We start from the raw sequence: 22,568 nt of genomic DNA, 5'->3' as shown, positions 1-22,568 counted from the left end.
CCAGAGGGTCTATAGTCATTTCAAACAGTGTGCCAAATGTTTTCATGTTCCCCAGACTCTAGATCAAGAAATTTAGGAGCTTAGCATTGAACTTTTCATTGTTTCCCATCTGCTGGCACAGGACAAAGTGAGCTACTGGGTCACTGTAGCTTGATGGTAAATGGAGTGTTTCGTTTAGAAATATACACCAAATTTCGTATTTCATTGCTCTGTATGAACATGACACCATAATATTCTTAAATTGGAGGAGTCTAGGGGCTGGAGAGATGGCCCAGTGGTTAAGACCATTGACTCTTGTTTCTGAGGACCCAGGTTTGATTCCCAGAACACATAGGGTAGCTCACAACTGTCCATAATTCCAGCTCCAAGGGATCCAACTCGTCTTCTGACTTACAAGTGTAATACATGTTAAAAATATGGTACATGGAGGTAAAATACCCATACATATAAAATAAAAATTAAAAGAAAAGAATTAGAGTCTGGAGCTAACTAAATTATTAATATCTATATCTAAGGTAAGTTGGGCTTAATAGACTTTGGGGAACATCTCACCAAGAATTCCTAGGCATGTTCATGTTTTAAATACAACCACTAGTAGGAAATTATCTGATAGTTGATTAGCATCTGCTTGAAAACTGTTACGTTCATACAGGTATAAGTCAGCAGTAGAAGCCATCCAAGCATGCTTATTGTGGCTCAGTGACATTAGAGCCTGAGAACAACACAAAAGGACAGGAGCCCATTTCCAGTGTGCAGAAAAAAGAAGCCTTTGGTAGAGTGACACCTGCACAATACTGAAGACTGCAACAGTTTTTCCAGCACACCCTTCTCTCCCCTCCTCTCACTTCGTCCCACTAGTGATTGATGAAAAGTTTGAACTTGAAGCTACAGCTATGCAGCTCAGGGGTGGAATATACACTTAGCATGCATAAGGCTCAACCTAAAGTACTGCCAATAAGAAAAAACTGAAGTTGAATGGAAAGCAACTTTTCAGGTAGATTTTCAAAATGTTAAAGATGTACTTGTATGCCAACAAAAAGCATTCCTTAAAAAAACCCAGTAAGTTGCATGTTGTGGTATACACCTGTAATCCCAGCATTTGGGAGGAAGGAAAAGCAAGAGTTCCAGGTTATCCTTGGCTCCATAACTAGTTTGAGGCCAGCTTGGTATATATGAGAACCTGTCTCAAAAACAACTAAGCAAAAAGCAGTAAAGATTTGGACATAAAATGTTTAATAAAAGTATGAAAAGAGAGTATGGTCCATGGGTTGGGCTGAGTACTTTCCATAAATGTTAGGAAATGAGATCTGACTTGGCAACTTTTAGTCATTAGTCATTGACAAAACTCCACTGTGTTCCTGCCAGGTTTATTTTTGGTCCTTAAAGCAACCCAAGTTTCATGCTGAAGGCATCACACAAAGGAACAGTGATAAGACTTTTTCTTGAATTTTCCCTTTGAATGATTATAGATTCATAGGAAGTTGCAAAAACAACACACTCGGGTCCAGTGTAACCTGCACCTATTTTTCCCCAAGGGGATGTCTTACAAATAGATTAACATCAATACCAGGAAATTAATGTTGGTGCAATCTAAAGACTTAATATACTCCTTTCAAGTTTTTACATGTACTTATTTTATGTTTATGCATATGCAGAGATCAGCATGAGTGTATCCCCAAAAATTCCTGTAAACACCACCGTAGCCAAGACAGAATCGTTGTATCAACACACAAAAAAAATGCAGTGGCAACACGTTGTAGTTATATACCCTGTGCCATCCTACCATTTTCCAGAGCAAATGCTAATTTGTTCTCCATTTCTATAATTGTTTTGTTTTCAAGAATGTCTGTGTGGCCGGGTGGTGGTGGTGCATGCCTTTAATCCCAGCAGTCAGGAGGCAGAGACAGGTGGATCTCTGTGAGTTCGAGACCAGCCTGGTCTACAAGAGCTAGTCCCAGGGCAGCCTCCTAAGCCACAGAAAAACCCTGTCTCGAACCCCCCCCAAAAAAGTCTGGGTAAGGGTGTCAGATCCCCTAGAACTGGAGTTAATAAACAGTTGTGAGCTGCCATGTAGGTTCTGGGAATTGAACCCAGGTTCTCTGGAAGAGCATCCAGTGACCTAAACCTCTGAGTCATCTCTCCAGCCCAATTCCATTGTCTGTATGGCTGGCTCAATTCATTTTGTGTATACTGCACAGTTTCTTTACCCATCGATCTGAGGATGATTCTATATTACTGAGGTTGCTTCCATATGTTAGCTATTGAGAACAGTGCTGTAGTAAGGTATGCAAGCATCTCTTTGGTATGGTCACAGGTATACCCCGGAGTAGTATAGCTAGTCTGAATGGAAGAGACAGGCTCATAGGTAGTCTAGGATAGCCTGAAACTTCCATACAAGTATGATTTTAACCTTCTAATCCTTCTGCCCCCATCTCCTGAGGGCTGAGATTATAGGTGTGTACTACCTCTCTTAGTTTTATGCTATGCTGTGGTTGGAATCCAGAGTTTCCTGTAAGCTAGGCAAGCACTCAACCAACTGAGCTTAGTACATCTCCACCCACTTTTTACATTTTATGAAGGACCTCCATACTGACTGTTAGGTCTCAAACCCAGGACAGATGGTTAACTGAGGTGCATACCAAAGCAGGTGGTGAGCACTAGCTACTCCTAGCACCCCATAGTCTACCAGTTATAGGGCTTCCTGACTGAACGCTCCAGTTCAGATATTGGGCTAGGCTTCCCTCCCCCCAGCTCCTCTGGCCCCTGTATACCTCAGCCATCTTGGCTGTGCCTGCTTCTTAGTCAGGCCTCTCTTGGTTGAGGGCTCCTCTCTTCTCCTCCCTCGTCTCTTCATATGGTCCGGCTCAGTCTGGCCGTGTTCACTCTGGATTCTCCCAGATGTCCCTGCCTCTGCCAATGCTGTCCCTTTTATCTACAGTAAACTTTCCCCTCCGCCATACCTAGGAGCAGTCATGCCCTTCCTTTTTATTTCTTTTTTAAGGGTTTGTTTATTTTTATTTCATGAGTATTCGTGTTTTGCCTGCATGTATGTTGTGTGAGGGTGTTGGATCCTCTGGAACTGGAGTTAGACAGATGTGGGATGACATGTGGCTGCTGGGAATTGAACCTGGGTCCACCAGAAGAGCAGTCAGTGCTCTTAATAGCTGAGCCATCTCTCCAGTTTCCTACTTCTATGACTTCCACAGTGGTTGCACAAGTTTACACTGCTGCCAGCATCCTTCAGCCTCTTCACACGCGCCAGTGTTTCTTATTTGATTCCTTGACAACTGAGTGGAGAGGGAATCTCAGTGCCCTTTGAGGTGGTAGCTCTGGTGGCTAAGCAAACTGAGCACCTTCTGAAAAACGTCTTAGTCATTTGTACATCTTTTGAGTTCTGTCTCTTCACTTTGTTGACCTATTTATTTGCTAGATTGCTTGGTTTCTTCTTAATAGTTTTCTGTGTGTTCAATATGTTGTAGATATTAATTCTCTGTCCACAGTATAATTACATATTTTCCCATTCTATGCATGTATCAGAGGATAGCTATGAATGCAGCCTAACACAACATCATAAACTTACTTAAACTCTTCTGAGATTTTATTTGGCAGTTGTTATTGTAACTCAATTTTGCGGTTCTAGACCATGATGTTTTTAGATGAGAACATGATGTTGCAATGCAGAAAGTTTGGACATGCCTACTGGACTCTCTTTTGACTGGATTCATTCCTTGTTGTGTAGAAGCTTTCTAATTTCATGCAACCCCATTTTTCAGTTCTTGATTTTATTTCCTAAGCTATTGGAGTCACTTTTCCAGAAAGTCCTTGCATATAGCTATATCTTGAAATGTTCCCTCTTCTTTTTCCTCCAGCAGTTCCAGAATTTCAGGCCTCTAAGTCAAGCCTTTGATGCATCTTAAATTTATTTTTGTGCAGGTATTGATCAAATCGTATTCTTCTACATGCAGATATTCAGTTTCCCAGCACCATTGGGTTAAGAGGCTTTCTTTATTTTCTCCAATGTGTTTTCTACTCCTTCTGTCAAAAATCAGGCAACTGTCAGGTGGTGGTGGTGCACGCCTTTAATCCCAGCATGCAGGAGGCAGAGATAGGTGGATCTCTGTGAGTTTGAGGCCAGCCTGGTCTACAGAGTGAGTTCCAGGACAACCAAGGCTACACAGAGAAACCCTACTTTGAAAAACAAACAAACAAAAATCAGGCAGTGTGGGCTTATTCTTGATCCAATATTATATTCTATTGTTCTACATAGTTTCGCTTGTTGGCTTTTGTTTGGTGTGTGTGTCTGTGTGTGTGTGTGTGTGTGTGTGTGTGTGTACAATGTAGTGTAACTTGAAATTAAGGCTGGTAATATTTTCAGTATTATTCTTTTTGCTTAACATTGCTTTGACTATTGAAGTATGTACATATTTTTATAGATAGAGATGCTCAATTCTTAGAAGTGAATGCCCAGGAAAACAATTGTTGGATTCTGAGCAAGTGTACTTTCAATTTTCTGAAAATACACCAAACTGTTACCTAGGGAGGCTGTCCACATTTACTTTCCTTCCAGTTATATATGGGCTCAGGTTACTTTGTTCCCTCACCAGCATTGGTATTGTGAGCATGCTGCAGCTGTCTTAAAGAGTAGATAGTGACGTCTCATTATAGTTTCCATTTGCATTTTTCTGATGGCTGATGATGTGGAACATGTTTTTAGGTCTCATTTGCTATCTATACCTCTCCTTTTTGGTGAAATGCTGGTCCAGATGTTTTGTCCATTTTCTTTTTTTAAATTTTTTTGCCCATTTTCTAATTAGATTCTTTAACTGATGTTGAATGCTACTTATATATTTTAGATACAAGTTCTTCATCAGATATATGGTTATAAGTATTTTCTCTCAGTGTCAATTTTGTCTTTTCATTATAAGATGTTTTGAAAAGTAAACATTTTTTTTTGTTTTTCGAGACAGGGTTTCTCTGTATTACTTTGGAGTCTGTCCTGGAACTTACTCTGTAGACCAGGCTGGCCTCGAACTCACAGAGATCCACCTGCCTCTGCCTCCCTAGTGCTGGGATTAAAGGTGTGTGCCACCAACGCCTGGCAAAAAGTAAACCTTATTTATTTATTGCAGTGCTGAAGACTAAACTCAGGGTCTCACACTCAAACTAAGAAAGTCATTTGCCACTGAATAGCAACCCAGCCCCAGAATGTCTTTTGTGTCCCTCAAATGTGTAAATCCTTCCTCCTACCTCCAGACCTCTTCTAACAGATCCTCAACCTAGCTTGTCCTTATTCATTCTTTATTTCCCTGTTCGCAGAGGCTTTGTTTGTTCGTTTGTTTGTTGGTTGAGACTGCCATGTGGGTGCCAGGGTCTGAACCCAGCTCTTCTACAAGAACCACAAGTGTTCATGACTTCTGAGCCATCTCTTTAGTCCCCTTATTGTTATTATTATTATTACTATTATTATTTATAAAACATTCAATTTGTTGCTCTTTGGGGGAATTTGGTACACCATCACTCTGGTACAACTGAGCTACTGACCAACTTAAGCTGGTTCATTTTCATGATGCTGCCAAGGGATGGATCAGCTCTTTCTGCACAGGTTTGAGAGAAGGTTTTTGAAAACTTTGCAAGTTCCATCTATGTAGTTACAAGCACTGTTCATTGTGATAACCTTTTCATCATTCATGCTTATTTTCCTAAGCAGGAACTGGTTTTGTTTTGTTTTAGCCTTGACAGTTTTTGGCTGGCTATATGAAATGCGTTCCTGGACATCTGCCCTTTAATTTGTTCAGTCCTTGGAAAGTTGTTGTTGTTGTTTTAAGTGCATGTGCAAGTGTATGTAAAGGCCAGAGGAAATCTTCAGGTGTCATCTTGAAAATGCTGTTTATTTCCTTTGAAAGGTAGTTTCTCATTGGACTGGAGCTCACCAATTAGGCTAGACTGGCTGGCCACTGAACTCCAGTCTGTCTCTGCTTCCTCAGCACTAGGATTATAAACCTCGTCTCACCACACCCAACATTATTACATGAGATTTAGGGACCAAATTCAGGTCTTCATATTTACAAGGCAAGGATTTTAGCATTGAACTAGTTTCTCAACTTCTAGTTCCTTCCTTTCCCATGTTTTAGAATAAACTTCTCTGTATCTATAAATATCATTGATAGAATTTGATGGGAATTTTGTGATCTTAGACATCAGTTAGATTAATAAATATATTTTTGTTTATTATTTTGAGATAGAATTTCTCTGTGTACCACAGGCTTGTCTTGAACTCTCAGGCTCCCTGTCTATATTTCGGCAGTGCTGTGATTACAGGCGAGCACCATCATACCCTGCTAACACTGAGTCTTTGAATCGACCAACACAGTACACCTCTATTGCTTTACCTCTTGCTTGGCTTCTATCAATGGTACTTACAGATTTCAGGACAATTGATTACAGCTACAGTTATTTAATTTACATTAACTTACTATAAATAACACAAATTTTAAAATTTGACTTTAACATGATCATTTCTAGTGTTGAGAAGCAAGAATTTTTTGTTTTGCTTTAAGGATCTTGTTTTTGTTTTTGTTTTCAAGACAGCATTTCTCTGTATTGCTCTGGAGCCTGTCCTGGAACTAACTCTGTAGACCAGGCTGGCCTCGAACTCATAGAGATCCACCTGCCTCTGCATCCCCAGTGCTGGGATTAAAGGCATGGGCCACCACTGCCCAACTTTTTTATATAATTTAGAAACAATTTTATTTTACATATCAATCCCAGTTCCCTCTCCCTTCCATCCCCCTATGCCCTCCAGCAACCCCCCATCCACTCCCCAGGGAGGATGAGGCCCTCTATGGGGATCATCAAAGTCTGTCACATCATTTGGGGCAGGGCGTAGGCCCTTTCCACTGTGTCTAGGCTGAGAGAGTATCCCTCCTTGGGGGAATGGGCTCCCAAAGTCCATTTACTTTATGGATAAATACTGGTTCCACTCCCAGAGGCCCCATAGACTGTCCAGGTGAAGCAAGAATTTTTAAAAATATTGATCTTATGGCTGGGGAAATAATTCAATGGATAAAGTGCCTGGTACTAAAACCTGTGTGATCCCCAGCACTCATGTAAGAATTGGGCACATGGCACATATCTGTAAACTCAGCACTATGACAGCAGAAACTGGAAGGTCCCAAAGGCCCACTGGCCAGCCAGTCTAGTTGAGATAGTGACATTCAATCCAGGAAGATGCCCTTTCTTAAACCATAAGGCAGAGGGACTGCAGAGACAGAGGGCTCTGCAGTTAAGAGCACCAGCTGTTCTTCCAGGGTATCACAGGTTCAATTCCTAGCACCTACATGACAACTCACAACCATCAATAACTCCGGGCCCAGGGGATCTGGTCTGTAGGTACTAGGCACCGATATGGTACACTGACATACATACAGGCAAAACACCCATAGACATAAAAACAAACACATAAATAGGTGGAGAGTGATAGAAGTAAACATCTAGTGTCAACTACTGGCCTCCACATGTGTGTTTACAACCAGTCACTTACATTACACACACACACACACACACACACACACACACACACACACACACACTCACACAGAGAGAGAGAGAGAGAGAGAGCTTATTTTGAAGACTTGCTAAATTCACTTATTTCACTGTTTAATACATTCACAGTATTTCTACATATATAATCATGTCACCTGCAAACAGGAGTGTATTTTCCTTACATGTACCTATGGTTTTCCTCTTTCTGTCCTCATTGCATTGGCTAGGACTGTGTACTGTGTTGAATAAGAACCTTGCTGGTCCAGTGGTTATCATCCAAGAGTGAAAAGTTGAAAAGCACAAACATCTTTTCTTCTTCTTGATTTTTTTCTTGTTTCTATTTATTTAAATTAGAAACAAGCTTGCTTGACGTGTCAGTCCAAGCTCCTCCTCTCTCCTCTCCTCCCTCAGCCATCCCCACCCCAACACCCCATCCAGTTCCCACTCGACTCTCCAGGGAGGGTGAGGCCCTTCATGGGGCATCTCCAAAATCTGTGATATCGTCCATGCAGAGTCTAGGCCCTCCCCCATGTGTCCAGGCTGAGGGAGTATCCCTCCATGTGGAATGGGCTCCCAAAGTCCAATCCGATACCAGGGATAAATACTGATCTAGTACCAGAGGCCTCCTCACTGACAACCACGTTCAGGGGGTTTGGATCAGTCCCATGCTGGCCTCTCAGCCATCAGTCTCGGGTTCATGAGCTCCCCCTTGTTCTGGTCAGCTGTTTCTGTGGGTTTTTCCAGCCTGGTCTTGACACCTTTGCTCATCACTCCTCCCTCTCTGCAACTGGGTTCCAGGAGTTCAGTTCAGTGTTTAGCTGTTGGTGTCTGCCTGTGCTTCCATCAGCCATTGGATGAAGGCTCTAGTATGGCATATAAGGTAGTCATCAATCTCATAATCAAGGAAGGGCATTTAAGGTAGTCTCTCCACTATTGCTTAGATTACCAGTTGGTGCCATCCTTGTAGATCTCTGGAAATCTCACTAGTGCCACATCTCTCCTCAAGCCTGTAATGACTTCCTCTATTATGGTATCTCTCATCCTGCTATCCTCTATCCTACCCCAGACTCAACTTTCCTGTGCCCCCATGTCCTCCTCTCCCCTCTTCTTCCCCTCACTTTACCCCAGCTCCTTGTCCCCTCTCCCCATACTCCCAGTCCACTCAGGGGATCCTGTCACATTCCCCTTCTCTGAGGTACCATGCATATCTCTCTTAATGTCCTCCCTGTTTCCCAGACTCTCTGGCTGTGTGATTCTGCTTCATGTATAAAATCCATATATGAGTGAGTACATACCATGTTTGTCTTTTTGTGACTGGGTTACCTCACTCAGAATGGTTTCTTCTAGTGCCACTCATTTGCCTGCAAATTTCAAGATTCCATTTTTTCCACATTGTGTAAATGTACCACATTTTCTCTATCCACTCTTCAGTTGTGGAGCATCTAGGTTGCTTCCAGGATCTAGCTATTACAAATAATGCTGCTATGAACATAGTGAAACAGATGTCATTGTTGTATGAATGGGCATCTTTGGATATATGCCTAAGAGTGGAATTGCTGGGTCTTGTGGTAGACTGATTCCCATTCTCCTGAGGAATCTCCATACTGATTTCCAAAGTGGCTGTACGAGTTGGCACTCCCACCAACAGTGGAGGAGTGTTCCCCTTTCTCCACATCCTCTCCAGCATAAACTGTCATTGGAGTTTTTTATTTTAGCCATTTTGACAGGAGTGAGATGGTATCTCAGAGTTGTTTTGATTTGCATTTCCCCAATGGCTAAGGATGCTAAGCACTTTCTTAAGTGTCTCTCAGCCATTTTATATTCCTCTATTAAGAATTCTCTGTTTAGTTCTGTAGCCCACTTTTTAATTGGATCCCTTGGTGTTTTGGAGACTTGCTTCTTGAGTTCTTTGTAATTTTTGGAGATTAGCCCTCTGCCAGATGTGGGGTTAGTGAATATCTTTTCCCATTCTGTGGGCTGCCTGTTTGTCTAGCTGACTGTGTCCTTTGCCTTACAGAAGCTTCTCAGGTTCAGGAGGTCCTATTTATTAACTGTCAATCTCAGTGTCTGTGCTACTGGTGTTATGTTCAGGAAGCTGTCTCCTGTACCAATTCGTTCAAGGGTACCTCCCATCTTCTCTTCTAAGAGTCTCAGTGTGGCTGCATTCATGTTGAGGTTTGTTCTTGATCTTAAGAAGTAAATGTTTAGACTTAATCAAAAAGAATGAGTCTACATGTGGGTTTATTCAAATGTTCTTTATCAAGTTGAGAAAGTTCTCTTTATACCTGGTTTGCTAAGTTTTTTTTAACATGGAAGGATGCTAAATGTTGTCAAAATCATTTTCTGTATCAACTGATCAGAAACAATCATGCATTTTTCTTCTTTAGTCTATTAATTTTATGTGGACTGATGATTGAATAATGGACCAGACTTGTATAGTCCAATTTTGTTTTGATTTATAAACCCATTTGTATTTTGTTGTTGGAAGATCTTTTTATCCTAGCACTAGGGAGGCAGAGGCTGGAGGATCTCTTGTGATTTCAAGAACAATCAGGATTACAGAGAGAAACCCTGTCTTGAACAAAAAAGAAAGAAAAGAAAAATCTCTGATAGATGTAGTTGTGTACAATTGTATTCTGAGCATGTGCTAATCTCAGCATGTGTAAGGTCATGTGTTCCAGGCCAGTCTAGGCTACATAGTAATTTCCAGGACAATCTGGAATACAGAATGGGTTACCTTGTTCAACCTCAATGTGAGGGCTTTTGCCTTATCTCATTGTGTCTTATTTTGTCATGTTTGGTTGTTGTCTCTTGGAAGTGTGCATGTATGTCTGTGTACTGCTTTCATGCCTGGTACCCACAAAGGCTGTTGGATCTCCTGAAACTAACATTACAGACAACTGTGAGCTGCTGTGTGGGTGCAGGAGACTGAACTTAGGTCCTCTGCAAGAGCAGTCAGCGCTCTTAACCACTGAGCCATCTCTCCAGCTGCACTGATCTTTGCTCATGTTCATGATGCCAAACTCTTTCCTACCTTGGGGCCTTTGTAGATCCTATGCAGTCTGTTTGAAATGAAGGGAAATGGAGGAGGTGGATCTGCAGCAGAGGGGGGTATGGGGGACCTGGGAGGAGTGGAGGAAGGGGAAACTTGTCAGGATGTATTGTATGAGAGAAAAATCTATTTTCAATAAAAAAGACACCCTGTTTCAAAGAGCAACATAAAAATGCAAAAATAATTCCATGCAAGTTCTTAAGAGCTACTAACTGGCAGTTTTCACAATGTCTGGCTGGCTTTAGTATCTGGGTAAAACTGGTCTATAATTTTACAGAAACCATTGTATCATATTGATGTCAATTCTACTTTGAACAATTTGGTAGAATTATCCATTGAAACTATATGGGCCAGGAAATTTCCTTTGAATGAGTCTTAACTATTAACTCCAGATTTTTAGTATTATGAAAATTTTCAGATCGTCCACTTCATACTGGTAGAGTTACAGTAGTTTTGTGCTTTCAAGGAATTGGTGCATTTTACCCAGGTTATCAAGTATTGAAAACATTTATAAGATGATTATTGGTATTTTTAGGGCTTACTTCTGCTGTTTTTCAAACTGAATTTGTTTATCTGTCATTTTCTGGTTTCCCCTTTCTGCCTTTTCTTATTTGAATTTTTTCAAAACTTCACTTTAATTTTTCTGCAGTATTTCTGAGCAGACATCTATGTATTTCAGTGGTTCCTACGGCTTGAACATATGCAACTCATCCCAGCCTACTTGAGTCAACTATTTGCTCTATCTGGATAAGTACATAAAACCAATCTGCATTGGGGTCTCTTTAACTTGTTCCCTTTCTATGATTCTGTTAAATATTTTCTCCGTATATATTGAAAGCAAAATCGTTCGATGTAAATTTGCCTTAAAATCAAATATAATTTTTGATCTGGGGAAGATGGCTCCTCAGAAAAGAGTACTTGTTGCACAGAGTGGATGGGTGGGGTTGGATGGGAGTGGGGAGGGGATGGGAGATGGGGGAGGCAGCGTGAAGAGAGGAGGTAGGGGAAATTGTGGTTGGTATGTAAAATAAATGAAAATTTCTAACAAAAATAAAAAGAACCCGTGTGCAGCCAGGCAGTGGTGGTGCCCCCTTTAACCCGAGCACTTGGGAAGCAGCGGCAGGAGATCCTGAGTTTAAGGCAAGCCTGGTCTACAGAGTGAGTACCAGGACTGTCAAGACTACACAGAAAAACCCTGTCTTGACAAAACAAAGCCAACCAACCAACCAAACAAACAAAAAATGAACCTGAGTGTAGATACACAGAACCCATATAAAAAGTGGGGCATGGGCTTGTATATCCACAACCCCAGTGCTTTAGAGACAGGAGAATGGCTGGAGTTTGCTGATTGCCAGCCTAGCTCCAGGTTCAGGGCCCTATCTCAAAGGAATAAGGTGGAGAATAATAGAGCAGGACACCCAACGTCCTCTTTTTTCCCTTTTCCATTCATGAGCATGCATAGCCTCCCACGTGTGGGTGTGTGCAGACACACACACACACACACACACACACACACACACACACAGTAAATATACTTTTTAAAACATGAGAAGAGTCCATTTGCTTACTTGTATTTTTCTTACTCTGTTCTGTTTGTGGCATGTGCTACTCTTCCTTTATTACTTGCTTTCAGTTGGAAAATTTCCTTTAGCTGTTATTGTACAACAACCAACTTTACATTATTGCAACATCTTCCTGAAGGTTATCATTATGGAATACAGAAATTTGAGTTGTCTGTTACTTTCCAACACTGAAAATATGTGACACTTACTTCAAAACTCCATGCTTTCTGGTATGAAATCCATTACATTGTCTCATAAAATGTCATTTCTCTCCACTTTCTTTCAGGACTTTTCTTAATTTGATTAATCAATTAACCTAATTAAATTATTGAAACAGAGTTTGTCTATCCCAGGATAACTTCAAAGTGCTGAAATTGTAGGTGTGAACCACCATGCCTAGCTAGAATTTACTTTTCTGAAACTTGATTGTGCTGTGTTTGGGGGTAGTTTTCTTTGGGTCCTCCTTTATTAACATTCTCAGACCTTATTGAATCTGTGGATTTATGTCTTTTGTCAAATCTATGGAAATTTCAACCTTACTTCTTCAAGTACTCTTTCAACCTCCTACTGGAACTCTCATGGCATGAAGTTAGATCAGTTAGTTATTATAGTACACCAGTCTTTGCAAGTCTATTCATCTTTTTTGTTGCTTCATTTTGTTTTGAGTCAGGTTCTCTCCATGTAGCCCTGTGTGACATTGATGTTCACTATGTAGACCAGGTCGACTGCAAACTCAGAAATCTGCCTGCCTCTGTCTCCAAGTGTTAGGATCACCACACCTGGCCCTCTGTTCATCTTTTTTGTTCCCCACTGTTTTCTTTTGCTTGCATTGAGTGATCTGTTGTTTCGTTTCCAAATTCAATAATTCTTTTTAAAAAAATTTCTTTAATCATTATGTATACAGTAAATGCCAGCACACCAGAAGAGGGCACCAGGTCTCATTACAGACAGTTGTGAGCTGCCATGTGATTGCTGGGAATTGAACTCGGGACCTGTGGAACAGTAGCCGGTGCTCTTAACCTCTGAATCATCTCTCCAGGCTCAGTAACTCAGTAACTGCATGTATGTATGGGCAACACCTGGTGCCCACTGAGGCCAGAAGAGAGCATTGGTTAATTCTGGAACTTGAATTACAGGTGGATTTTTTTGTGTTTTTTTTCAAGACAGGGTATTTCTGAAGCTTTGGAGCCTGTCCTGGAATTCTCTGTAGACCAGGCTGGTCTTGAACTCACAGAGATCCACCTGAGTGCACCACCACCAACCGTCACCAGGTGGTTTTGAATCACCATGTAGATTGGGAACCAAACTTTAGTCCTCTACAAGTGCTCTGTACCACCAAAGCTATATCTCCTGCCTCAGGATTTGGTAATTCTCTATGCAGTCAGCATGTTTTGCAGTCCATCCCACCCAGAGAGGGTTTTTTTGTTATTGTATTTTACAGATCTAAAATTTCCAGCTGGTTGTCAGGTATGATTGCACAAACCTGTAATTCCAGCAGTACTCCTGAAGTCTAAGGCAGGAGGATCACCAAGTCAAGGCTAACCTAAGTCACATAGTAAGACCTTCTCTCAACACTTTTGTTTTCCATTTGTTTCCTTAAAAATGTATTTCTTTGATGAACGTTTATCATTTTTATTTCAATTGTGTTTGTAATTGCTAGTTGAAGCAGTTTAATGATAAATGCCTGTATCCAACAGGCTTCTCTAGAGGAACAGAACCCATAGAATGAATATATATTAAAAGATTTATTAGATTTTATTATTCTGTATGGTCTGAGTCATCTAACAATGGCTATCTTCACACTAGAGAAGTTGAGAACACAGTAGCTTCTTTGATCATGAGGCAGAATGCCTCAGTAGTCCCAATCTAGTGCTGAAGGTAGGGGAAGTTTCTAGAGAACAGCTTGTCTTCACTCCATGTTGGAATCCTGAAGAGGTTGGGTTCTGGTATTAGCAATGCACTTAGAAGAAGTAGCAGCAGAGCCGAGTGGTGTTGGCGCACGCCTTTAATCCCAGCACTCGGGAGGCAGAGGCAGGCGGATCTCTGTGAGTTCGAGGCCCGGCTGGACCAACAGCCTCCAAAACAATACAGAGAAACCCTGTCTCATAAAAACCAAAAAAAAGCAGTAGCAGCAGTGTAGTGTAGATGAAATTGCTGGCAAGAATGGCATGAAGGCAAAAACTTTTTTTCTCAGGCTTGCTTTTTATCTGGGCTGCTACCAGAATGTCCCACCCACATTTAGAGTAGAAATTCCACTTCAAATAACCTAATTATAAAAATCCTTCACAGATGTGACCAACAGCTTGCCTTTTAGTTGACTCCAGATCCAGGTCAAGCAGACCTCAAAGATTAGCCATAATGCCGCTTTAAGATTATTTCTGGTTATTTTAATAATAGTGTTGTGTCAGTATTGCAATGTCAAGTGTTCTTTCTCATTCAGGGTGGAATTTTCTTGGTTCTTTGTTTGAAAAGTGAGTGCTCTTTTCATCATGTTTTGCACACTTAGGGCATTATGTTCTTTATCTCTGAATCTTGTTTCAATCATTCTAGTAAGCCTCCGCTAGCAGCACACTGGCACCTTCTTGGTTACAGCTAGGATGGGGTTGCTGACTAGTGTTTTTATATTTTACTTAACTTTTTACACATATTACTCTCAGTTCCCTTTCCCTCCCCTCCTCCCCCGGCCCCCATTCCTCCCAACCCTCTATCCCACTCCATCTCCCTTCTGCTCCCCAGGGAGGGTAAGGCCTTCCGTGAGAGATTTTCAGACTTTGTCATATAATCCTGGTCCTCCCCCCATGTGTCCAGGCTGAGAGCATCCCTCCATAGATCAGTATTTATTCCTGGCTGACTAGTTTTATGTCAACTTGACACAAGCTAGAGTTATCTGAAAGGAGGTGTCTTAGCTGCTGAAACGACACACCATAACTAAAACAACTTGGGGAGGAAACAGATCAAAGGTGGGTCTTCTCATTTCAAATGATTTAATTAAGAAAAATCCCTCACAGGTGTACCCAGATGCTTAGGTTGTAGTTAATTCCAGATGTAGTCAAGTTGACAACCAAGAATAATTGTCACAATTATTATCACCACACCCATCTTGAACTGGTTATTTATTATTTACCTGTATTTTACATGTATAGGTGTTTTGCTTGCATATCTGTCTGTGCACCACAAGCATACAGTGCCCTCAGAGGCCAGAAATGTGCATCAAATTTTTCAGCTGCCACATGGGTTCTGGGAGCTGAACCCAGGTGTTCCAAAAGAAGAAGTGCTACCCCTGCAAGTTTTAGATTTTTAAAACTACATTTTGATTGTATGTTGTGAACACTGTGGGTGGGGGCATGTGCATGCCACAGGGAATGTGTGCAAGAAGGTCCCAGGATCAAAGTCATGCTTGGCACTGGGACATCTGACCAGCTCTTTTCTTCTTTTTTTTAAATTAATTTTTATTTAAATTAAAAAACAATCTTATTTTACATGCCAATCCCAGTTCTCTCTCCCTTCCGTCCTCCCATTCCCCCCACCAACTCTCTCATCCATTCCTCAGGGAGGGTGAGGCCTTCCATGGGGGATCATCAAAATCTGTCAAGTCATGTGAGGCAGGGCCTAGGCCCTCCCCTGTGTATCTAGGCTGAGAGAGTATCCCTCCATGGGGAATGGACTCACAAGACCCATTCGTGCACTACAGATAAATCTGGCCGGCTCTTAATATGATCTTTTATTGTACATTTCTAATAATTTTGGAAGGTCTTCCTCTACAAACTCCTTACCAGTAATTTTGGGTTTTGTTTGTATGTTTTGTTTTGAGACAGCTCTCCCTGTTTTGTAGCCCTGGATGTCCTGGAACACATTATATAGAACAGGCTGACCTTGAACTCAAGAGATTCACCTGCCTCTTCTTCAAGAGTGCTGGGATTAAAGTCATGTACCCATGCCAAGCATCAGTAGTTCTACTAAACTGATGGACAACTTTACCACATTAGAAAAATGCTAAATTTCATACACATCTAATATCAGAATGATGGCCCCCAAATCAAGAAGCTGGTGGCAAGATCAGACATGTTCAGGGGGGTGGTAGACAGTTGACAAATGTGACCTTATGAAACTAGAAAGCTTCCGTACAGCAAAAATATTAAGTGAAGAGGCAGCCTACACAATGAAAAAAAATATTTACTAGCTATACATCTGATAGTGTCGTTAGTATCTAGAATATATAAGAACAAATGAATGACAACAAATGCTGGCATGAATTGGGAAAGAGGGAACATTTATTCACTGTTGGAAGGAGTATAAACTAGTATGGCTTCATAGAAATCAGTGTGTAGGTTCCTCAAAAAAATTAGAAATAGATCTACAACATGATCCAGCAATACTACTCCTGGGCATATTTTCTTTTTAAATTTATTTTTAAGTTTAAATTTAGATTAGAAACAAGGTTGTTTCACAAGTCAGTTCCAGGACCCCCTTCCTTTCCCTCCCCTCCTCCCGTGCCCTCCCCCAGCCCCCCCATTATCCCCTCATTTCCCCAGGGAAGGTGAGGCCCTCCATGGGGGTGTCCATAGTCTGTCATTTCATCCAGAGCAGGGCCTAGACCCTCCCCCAAGAGTTCAGGGTGAGAGTGCATCTCACATTGTTGGATGGGAGTCCAAAGTCCGTGTGTATACTCGGGATGAGTACTGATCTACTGCCCAACGCTCAATAAATTACCCATGCCTCCTCACTGACACCCACATTCAGGGGGTCTTGATCAGTCCCATGCTGGATTCCCAGGCTGATTCCTGGGCATATTTTCAAAGGACTCTATCTTATTACAGAGACACTTAGTCATCTATGTTCATTACTACTTTACCCATAATAGCCAGCAATGGGAACAGCCTAGGCGTCCATTAACAGATGAATGGAATGTATAATGAAAGAGTGATTCATAAACACAATGGGATACTAATCAGCTCCGAAGATAAATTAGAGCATTTGCTGGTAAATGGATGGAGCTGGAAATAATGATTATGAGTGAGGTAACCCAGACTCAGAAAAGTAAATGTCATATGATCTCTCTAATGTATGGATGCTAGATTTGAATCTCTAGATAAAAGTGTTTAAAGTGGAGTACCCATGGATGGCAGAAACTGTTAAAGGCTATGAGGGTGATTTAAAGTAAAGTGGAGATAGTACATAAGTATGAAGGGGGAAAGGGTATAATGAAAGAGTTAAATGGGGTGGAAGATGGGAAGGAAGAGTAGATGAGGGAGCATAAGGAAGGATCACTAACACTAAAGACCTTTGAAAGAGTGATATGGAAATTACTACTGTGCAAGCTTCCTGAAACATATCTACAAACATATATAAAAGAGGTTTAGAGTTACCTTGTTTATCTAAAGGTGTAACTACAATCCCAGCTCCTCCCCCATCTTCCCAGCATGCCCCAGAAAGCTCTTTTCTTTCTCCACTCCCCTTCTATTGAAAAGAGATTCTTGGCTCATACAATATATCCTGATTATAGCTTCCCCTCCCTCTGCTCTTCCAAGTCCCCCCATCCACTCCTTTTCTGTCTCTCATTAGAAAAAAACAGGCTTCTAGGAGATAACCAATCAAAAAATAAAATATAACAAAATAAAGCAAATACCATCACATCCAAGTGGAACAAGGCAAACCAACAGAAGGAAAAGAGTTCAAGAGAAGGCACAAAAATCAGAGACCCACTTGTTCACCCACTCAGGGTTCCCACAAAAATAATAAGCTGAAAGCTGTAATACATATGCAGAGGACCTGGTGCAAACCCATGCAGGCCCTGTGCATGCTGCTCCAATCTCTGTGAGCTCAAAGAACTTTGCCCATGTTTATTTAGAGGGCCTTGTTCCCCTAGTGTCCTCTACTCTTTCCACCTTTACTTCTGCAAGGTTCTCTGAGCTCTGAGGGGAGGGATTTGATGGAGACTTCCCATTTGGAGCTCTGTGTTCCAAGGTCTGTCTGTCTCTCTATCCTCTCTCTCTCTCTCTCTCTCTCTCTCTCTCTCTCTCTCTCTCTCTCTCTCTCTCTCTCTCTCTCCCTCTCCCCTCTGTCTCTCTGTCTCTGTCTCTCTCTGTCTCTCTGTCTCTGTCTCTCTCTCTCTCTGTGTGTGTGTGTGTGTGTGTGTGTGTGTGTGTGTGTATAAAATGTCTGGCTGTGGGTCTCTGTATCTGTTCCCATATGTTGCACTAGGAAGTTTCTCTGATGATGGCTGAACAAGGCACTTATCTGTTAGATAGTAGAATATCATTAGGAGTCATTTTGTCAAATTTTTTAAAGACAAGTAATACTTGGTTTTGCCCTAAGTGTCTGGGATATCTAGTTTCTGCTCATTATCCATCTATTAGACGTGTAGTTGGTAAAAATATTTTCCCATTCTGTAGGCTGCTGTTTTGTCTGAATGACTGTGTCCTTTTCCTTACAGAAGCTTCTCAGTTTCATGAGGTCCCATTTGTTAATTGTTGTTCTTAGTGCCTATGATGTCAGTGTTCTGTTCAAGAAGTTGTCTTCTGTGCCAAAGTGTTCAAGGCTATTGCCCATTTTCTCTTCTATAAGGTTCAGTGTATCTGGTTTTATGTTGAGGTCTTTGATCCACTTGGAGTTGAGTTTTGTGCAGGGTGATCAATATGGATCTATTTGCATTATTCTACATTCTGACATCCATTTAGACCCATACCATTTGTTGAAGATGCTTTTTCCAGTATGTGTTTCTGGCTTCTTTATAAAAATCAGGTGTCCATAGGTGTGTGGATTTATGTCTGGGTCTTCAATTCTGTTTCATTGATCAACATGTCTGTTTTTGTGCCAATACCATGCTGTTTTATTATCATCGTTCAAAAGTACAATTTGAAATCAGAGATAGTAATACTTCTCACAGTTCTATTATTATTCAGGCTAGTGTTAGGTATCCTGGTTTTCTTGTGTTTTCATATGACGCTGAAAACTGTGAAGAACTGCATTGGAATTGTGAAAAGGATTGCATTGAATCTGAGACTGATTTTGGTAGGATGGCCATTTTTTTACTGTATTAATCCTATTGATTAATTGAGCATGGGCAATCTTTCCAACATCTGATATCTTAATCAATTTCTTTCTTCAATGAACAAAGTTTTATCATACAAATCTTTCACTTACTTCATTAGATGTTATATATTATGTGAGACTAGTGTGAAAGGTCTTGTTTCCCTGGTTTCTTTCTCAGTCTATATTTGTATATAGGAGTTATGTCATTTATCATTGTATATAGGAGGGCCACTTATTTTTGTGAGTCAATTTTGTATGGAGCTACTTTATAACAGTTGCAGTGGTCATGGTGTCTTTTCACAGCAATAGACATCCTAAATAAGACAAATAGATATACAAAGAGTGAATAACATTGTCTCATTCTTGATTTTAATGCAACTGTTTTGAGTTTCTCTCCATTTAATTTGATGTTGGCTGTTGGCTTGCTGTAATTTGCCTTTATTATGTTTAGGTATGCCCCTTGTATCCCTGGTCTTTCCAGGATTTTTTTCATGAAGAGGTGTGGGATTTTGTCAAAGGCTTTTTCAGCATCTGAGATGATCATGTGGTTTTTTTCTATCAGTTTATTTATATGGTGGATTACTGTGTCAAATAGGTTTTCAGATATTTGAACCATCTCTGGAAAGAAGCCTACTTGATCATGATTGATTGTGGTGATATTTTGTTTATGATCTAACAAATAAAGCTTGCCTGAAGATTACTGTGCAAAGCTAACCACACAAGTTAGACACAGAGGCAGGCAATGGAGCACTCGGGAGATGGAGGCAGATGGATCTCTCTGAGTTCAAGGCCACCCTGGGCTACATGAGAGTGAATCAGTCTAAAGAGAAACAGAGCCCACACCTATGATCCCAGCACTTGGGATGACATGCCTGATGAAAGGATTAACCAGAGAGACGAATATAAGACAGGAGCTCAGTGCAGTCTCTGAGTCTGAGGTTTGGGGGAGACATATACAGTCAGATTCAATTTGAGGATTAGTGGAGACAGGATCGCCCTTTCAATATGAGGTAGAGGTAAGAGCTTGTGGCTGGCCACTTTGCTTCTCTGATCTTCAGCTTGAACCCTAAAATCTGTCTCTGGGTTTTTATTATTTGTGCTACAGTGTTGGTGGCGGCGGTTGTGGGGTATGTGTATTTGTGTGTTTCCCAAGTTTTCATTTAGCTGGTGTGGGGTTATTCCCTGTGTTTTCTTGGGTGTAGTTAATCTCTTTAGGTTAGAATTTTCCTTCTAGCCCCTTCTGTAGGGCTGTATTTTTAGATAGATATTGCTTACATCTGACTTTATCATGGAATATCTTGTCTCCATTTGTAGTAGTTAAAAGTTTTGCTGGGTAAAGTGGGTTTGCATCTGTGGTCTCTTAGAGTCTGCAGCACAGCTCTCCAGGCCCTTCTGTTCTGGCTTTTAGAATCTCCACTGAGAAGAGAGAAAACAGTTGTAATTCTAATAGGTCTGCCTTTATATGTTACTTGATGTTTCCCACATAACTTATAATATTCCTTCTTCACTCTGTACATTTAGTATTTTTGATTATGTGCCAAGGGGGCTTTCATTTGTGATCCAAATTGCTCTGTATGCTTCTTGTACCTTGATAGATACCTCCTTCTTTGGGTTAGGGAAATTTTCTAAGAGTCTGTTGAAAATATTTCCTGTGTCTTTGGCCCATGTTTCTTCTTCTTCCTCTGTTACTATTACTGGATTTGGACCTTTCATAGTATCCCATATTTCCTGGATCTTTTGAGCCAGGAGTTTTAGATTTAACACTTTATAACTGATTTATCTATTTCTTCTATCCTATCTCCAACATCTGAGATTCTGTCTTCTGTCTCCTGTATTCTGTTGGTGAAGCTTGCCTTTGTGGTTCCTGTTCAAGTTCCTAAATGTTTCCCTTCTGTATGTTCCTCAGTTTGGGTTTCTTCTATTGATTCTATTTCCACTTTCAGGTCTTGAACTGTTTTATTCATTTCCTTCCACAAGGAGAGTTCACAATAGATGTGCTACAGAGCCTGGGATGAGAGTGGGTATTGAACTTGGAGGATGAGAGAGAGAAGTGCTAATCTGTAGTTCACCTACCTGCTTCCCTGGCAGGAATGGCCTGTGTGTTTCCAGAGAATCCCTGCTGGAGTTAGGGAGCTGGGATAAAGCAATGAGTTGGGGGAAGATCTGTGGAATCCCCTGGAAATGGGAGCAGCTAGGGAAGGGAGGTTGCAGCAAGTGTTCTGCTGCAGATGTGGGAATTAAACTGCAGAGTGGATTTGGAGGAGCAGAGGGAGAGGTGAAGATCTGCAGTTAGCCTACCTGCTTCCCTGGACAGAGTGGCAGAAAGCTCCTTTCAAGGGGCATCCCACCTTGGTGGCTGTATAAACACAGCAGTATTTGCAAAGGAGCCTGTGTTATCTTCTTTTCACCCTCATTGAACACTTCGAGTTACATTTTCTCCTTGTCTCTTTCACAAAGCAGAAATAATAGGCACTCACATTTTCAATACTCGATTAACATAACTTGGATAAAGAAAGCTGTAGTTTAAATCACCAGGGTTCAACAGACTGGATTTCTGTGAAGGTCAAACATCTTTTGTTTTTTCCCTTCCAGGTCAGTGGCCACAAACAGGTGAGCTCAGCATGCTGCACCAACAGTGGAGAGGCTGTACGGTGGAAGCAATCTATCACACAGTCAGAGACTGGGACAGATTTGGTACCAACTGCTGTGAAAATCTGCTGGTCAGGAACATCACAAGCTGTTAAGTAATGACAGACACATTGGCTGAGATGAAGTTTCCAGAAAGGAAGTGACAGTGCAATGTGATTATTTATGGCCATAAAATAGGAAAAGCTTTGGTTCCCAAGCTGAACTTGGCTCTGCTTGAGACATTTCAACAAGGCATCCTCACAACAAAGAAATGGGATCTGGTTCCATTTCACATCAGCAGATGTCTGGACAAAGTCATCAACGTGAACAAGGGCCAAGTGCAGTTGTGTCTATCTTGATTAAATTACTTTATATTAAATAAAAGATCTGGGTGGTATTGTTTCCAAAAGAATTACCCATCTAGATTTCCTTAAGAGCCCTCCTCCTGTCGAACCATTTTTTTAAAAAGTCAGTTTTCCTGGGGGCAGGAGAGCTGTAATAAATGGAAACATTTTTTGCTTTCAAATTGTTGTAGTTAGTGGCTTTGTAACTGTGCAGTCAAATGATTCTAGCATCATGCTAATGATCAGAGTTTTGTTTTGTTTTGTTTTGTTTTGCTAAGCAGATTCCGGGAAATGGTTCAATTGCATGAATTCACTAAAGGTAGTCTATATAAAAGGAATTTAAGAACCATGAAGGAAACTGTCTATAGGGTTCAGGAATTTTCTTTTGTTGTATTTTACCTGTTTGGG

At 41.1% G+C, this 22,568-nt stretch overlaps 1 protein-coding gene across 1 annotated transcript in view; it reads left to right on the top strand.

Moving 5' to 3' along the window:
- Nucleotides 1-22,342, top strand: part of Chst7 (carbohydrate sulfotransferase 7) — a 35,865-nt gene extending 13,523 nt beyond the window's left edge. Inside the window, exon 2 of the mRNA XM_005085730.4 lies at nucleotides 21,781-22,342. The gene's annotated coding sequence lies outside the window, so the exon portion shown is untranslated. The remainder of the gene's footprint in view (nucleotides 1-21,780) is intronic.
- The last annotated feature ends 226 nt before the right edge of the window (nucleotides 22,343-22,568 follow it).

The sequence above is a fragment of the Mesocricetus auratus genome, unplaced genomic scaffold (assembly GCF_017639785.1).
Source record: "Mesocricetus auratus isolate SY011 unplaced genomic scaffold, BCM_Maur_2.0 Super-Scaffold_100033, whole genome shotgun sequence".
NCBI lineage: Eukaryota > Metazoa > Chordata > Mammalia > Rodentia > Cricetidae > Mesocricetus > Mesocricetus auratus.
Note: the sequence above shows the minus strand (reverse complement) of the source record. Positions and strands in the feature narration are given on the sequence as shown.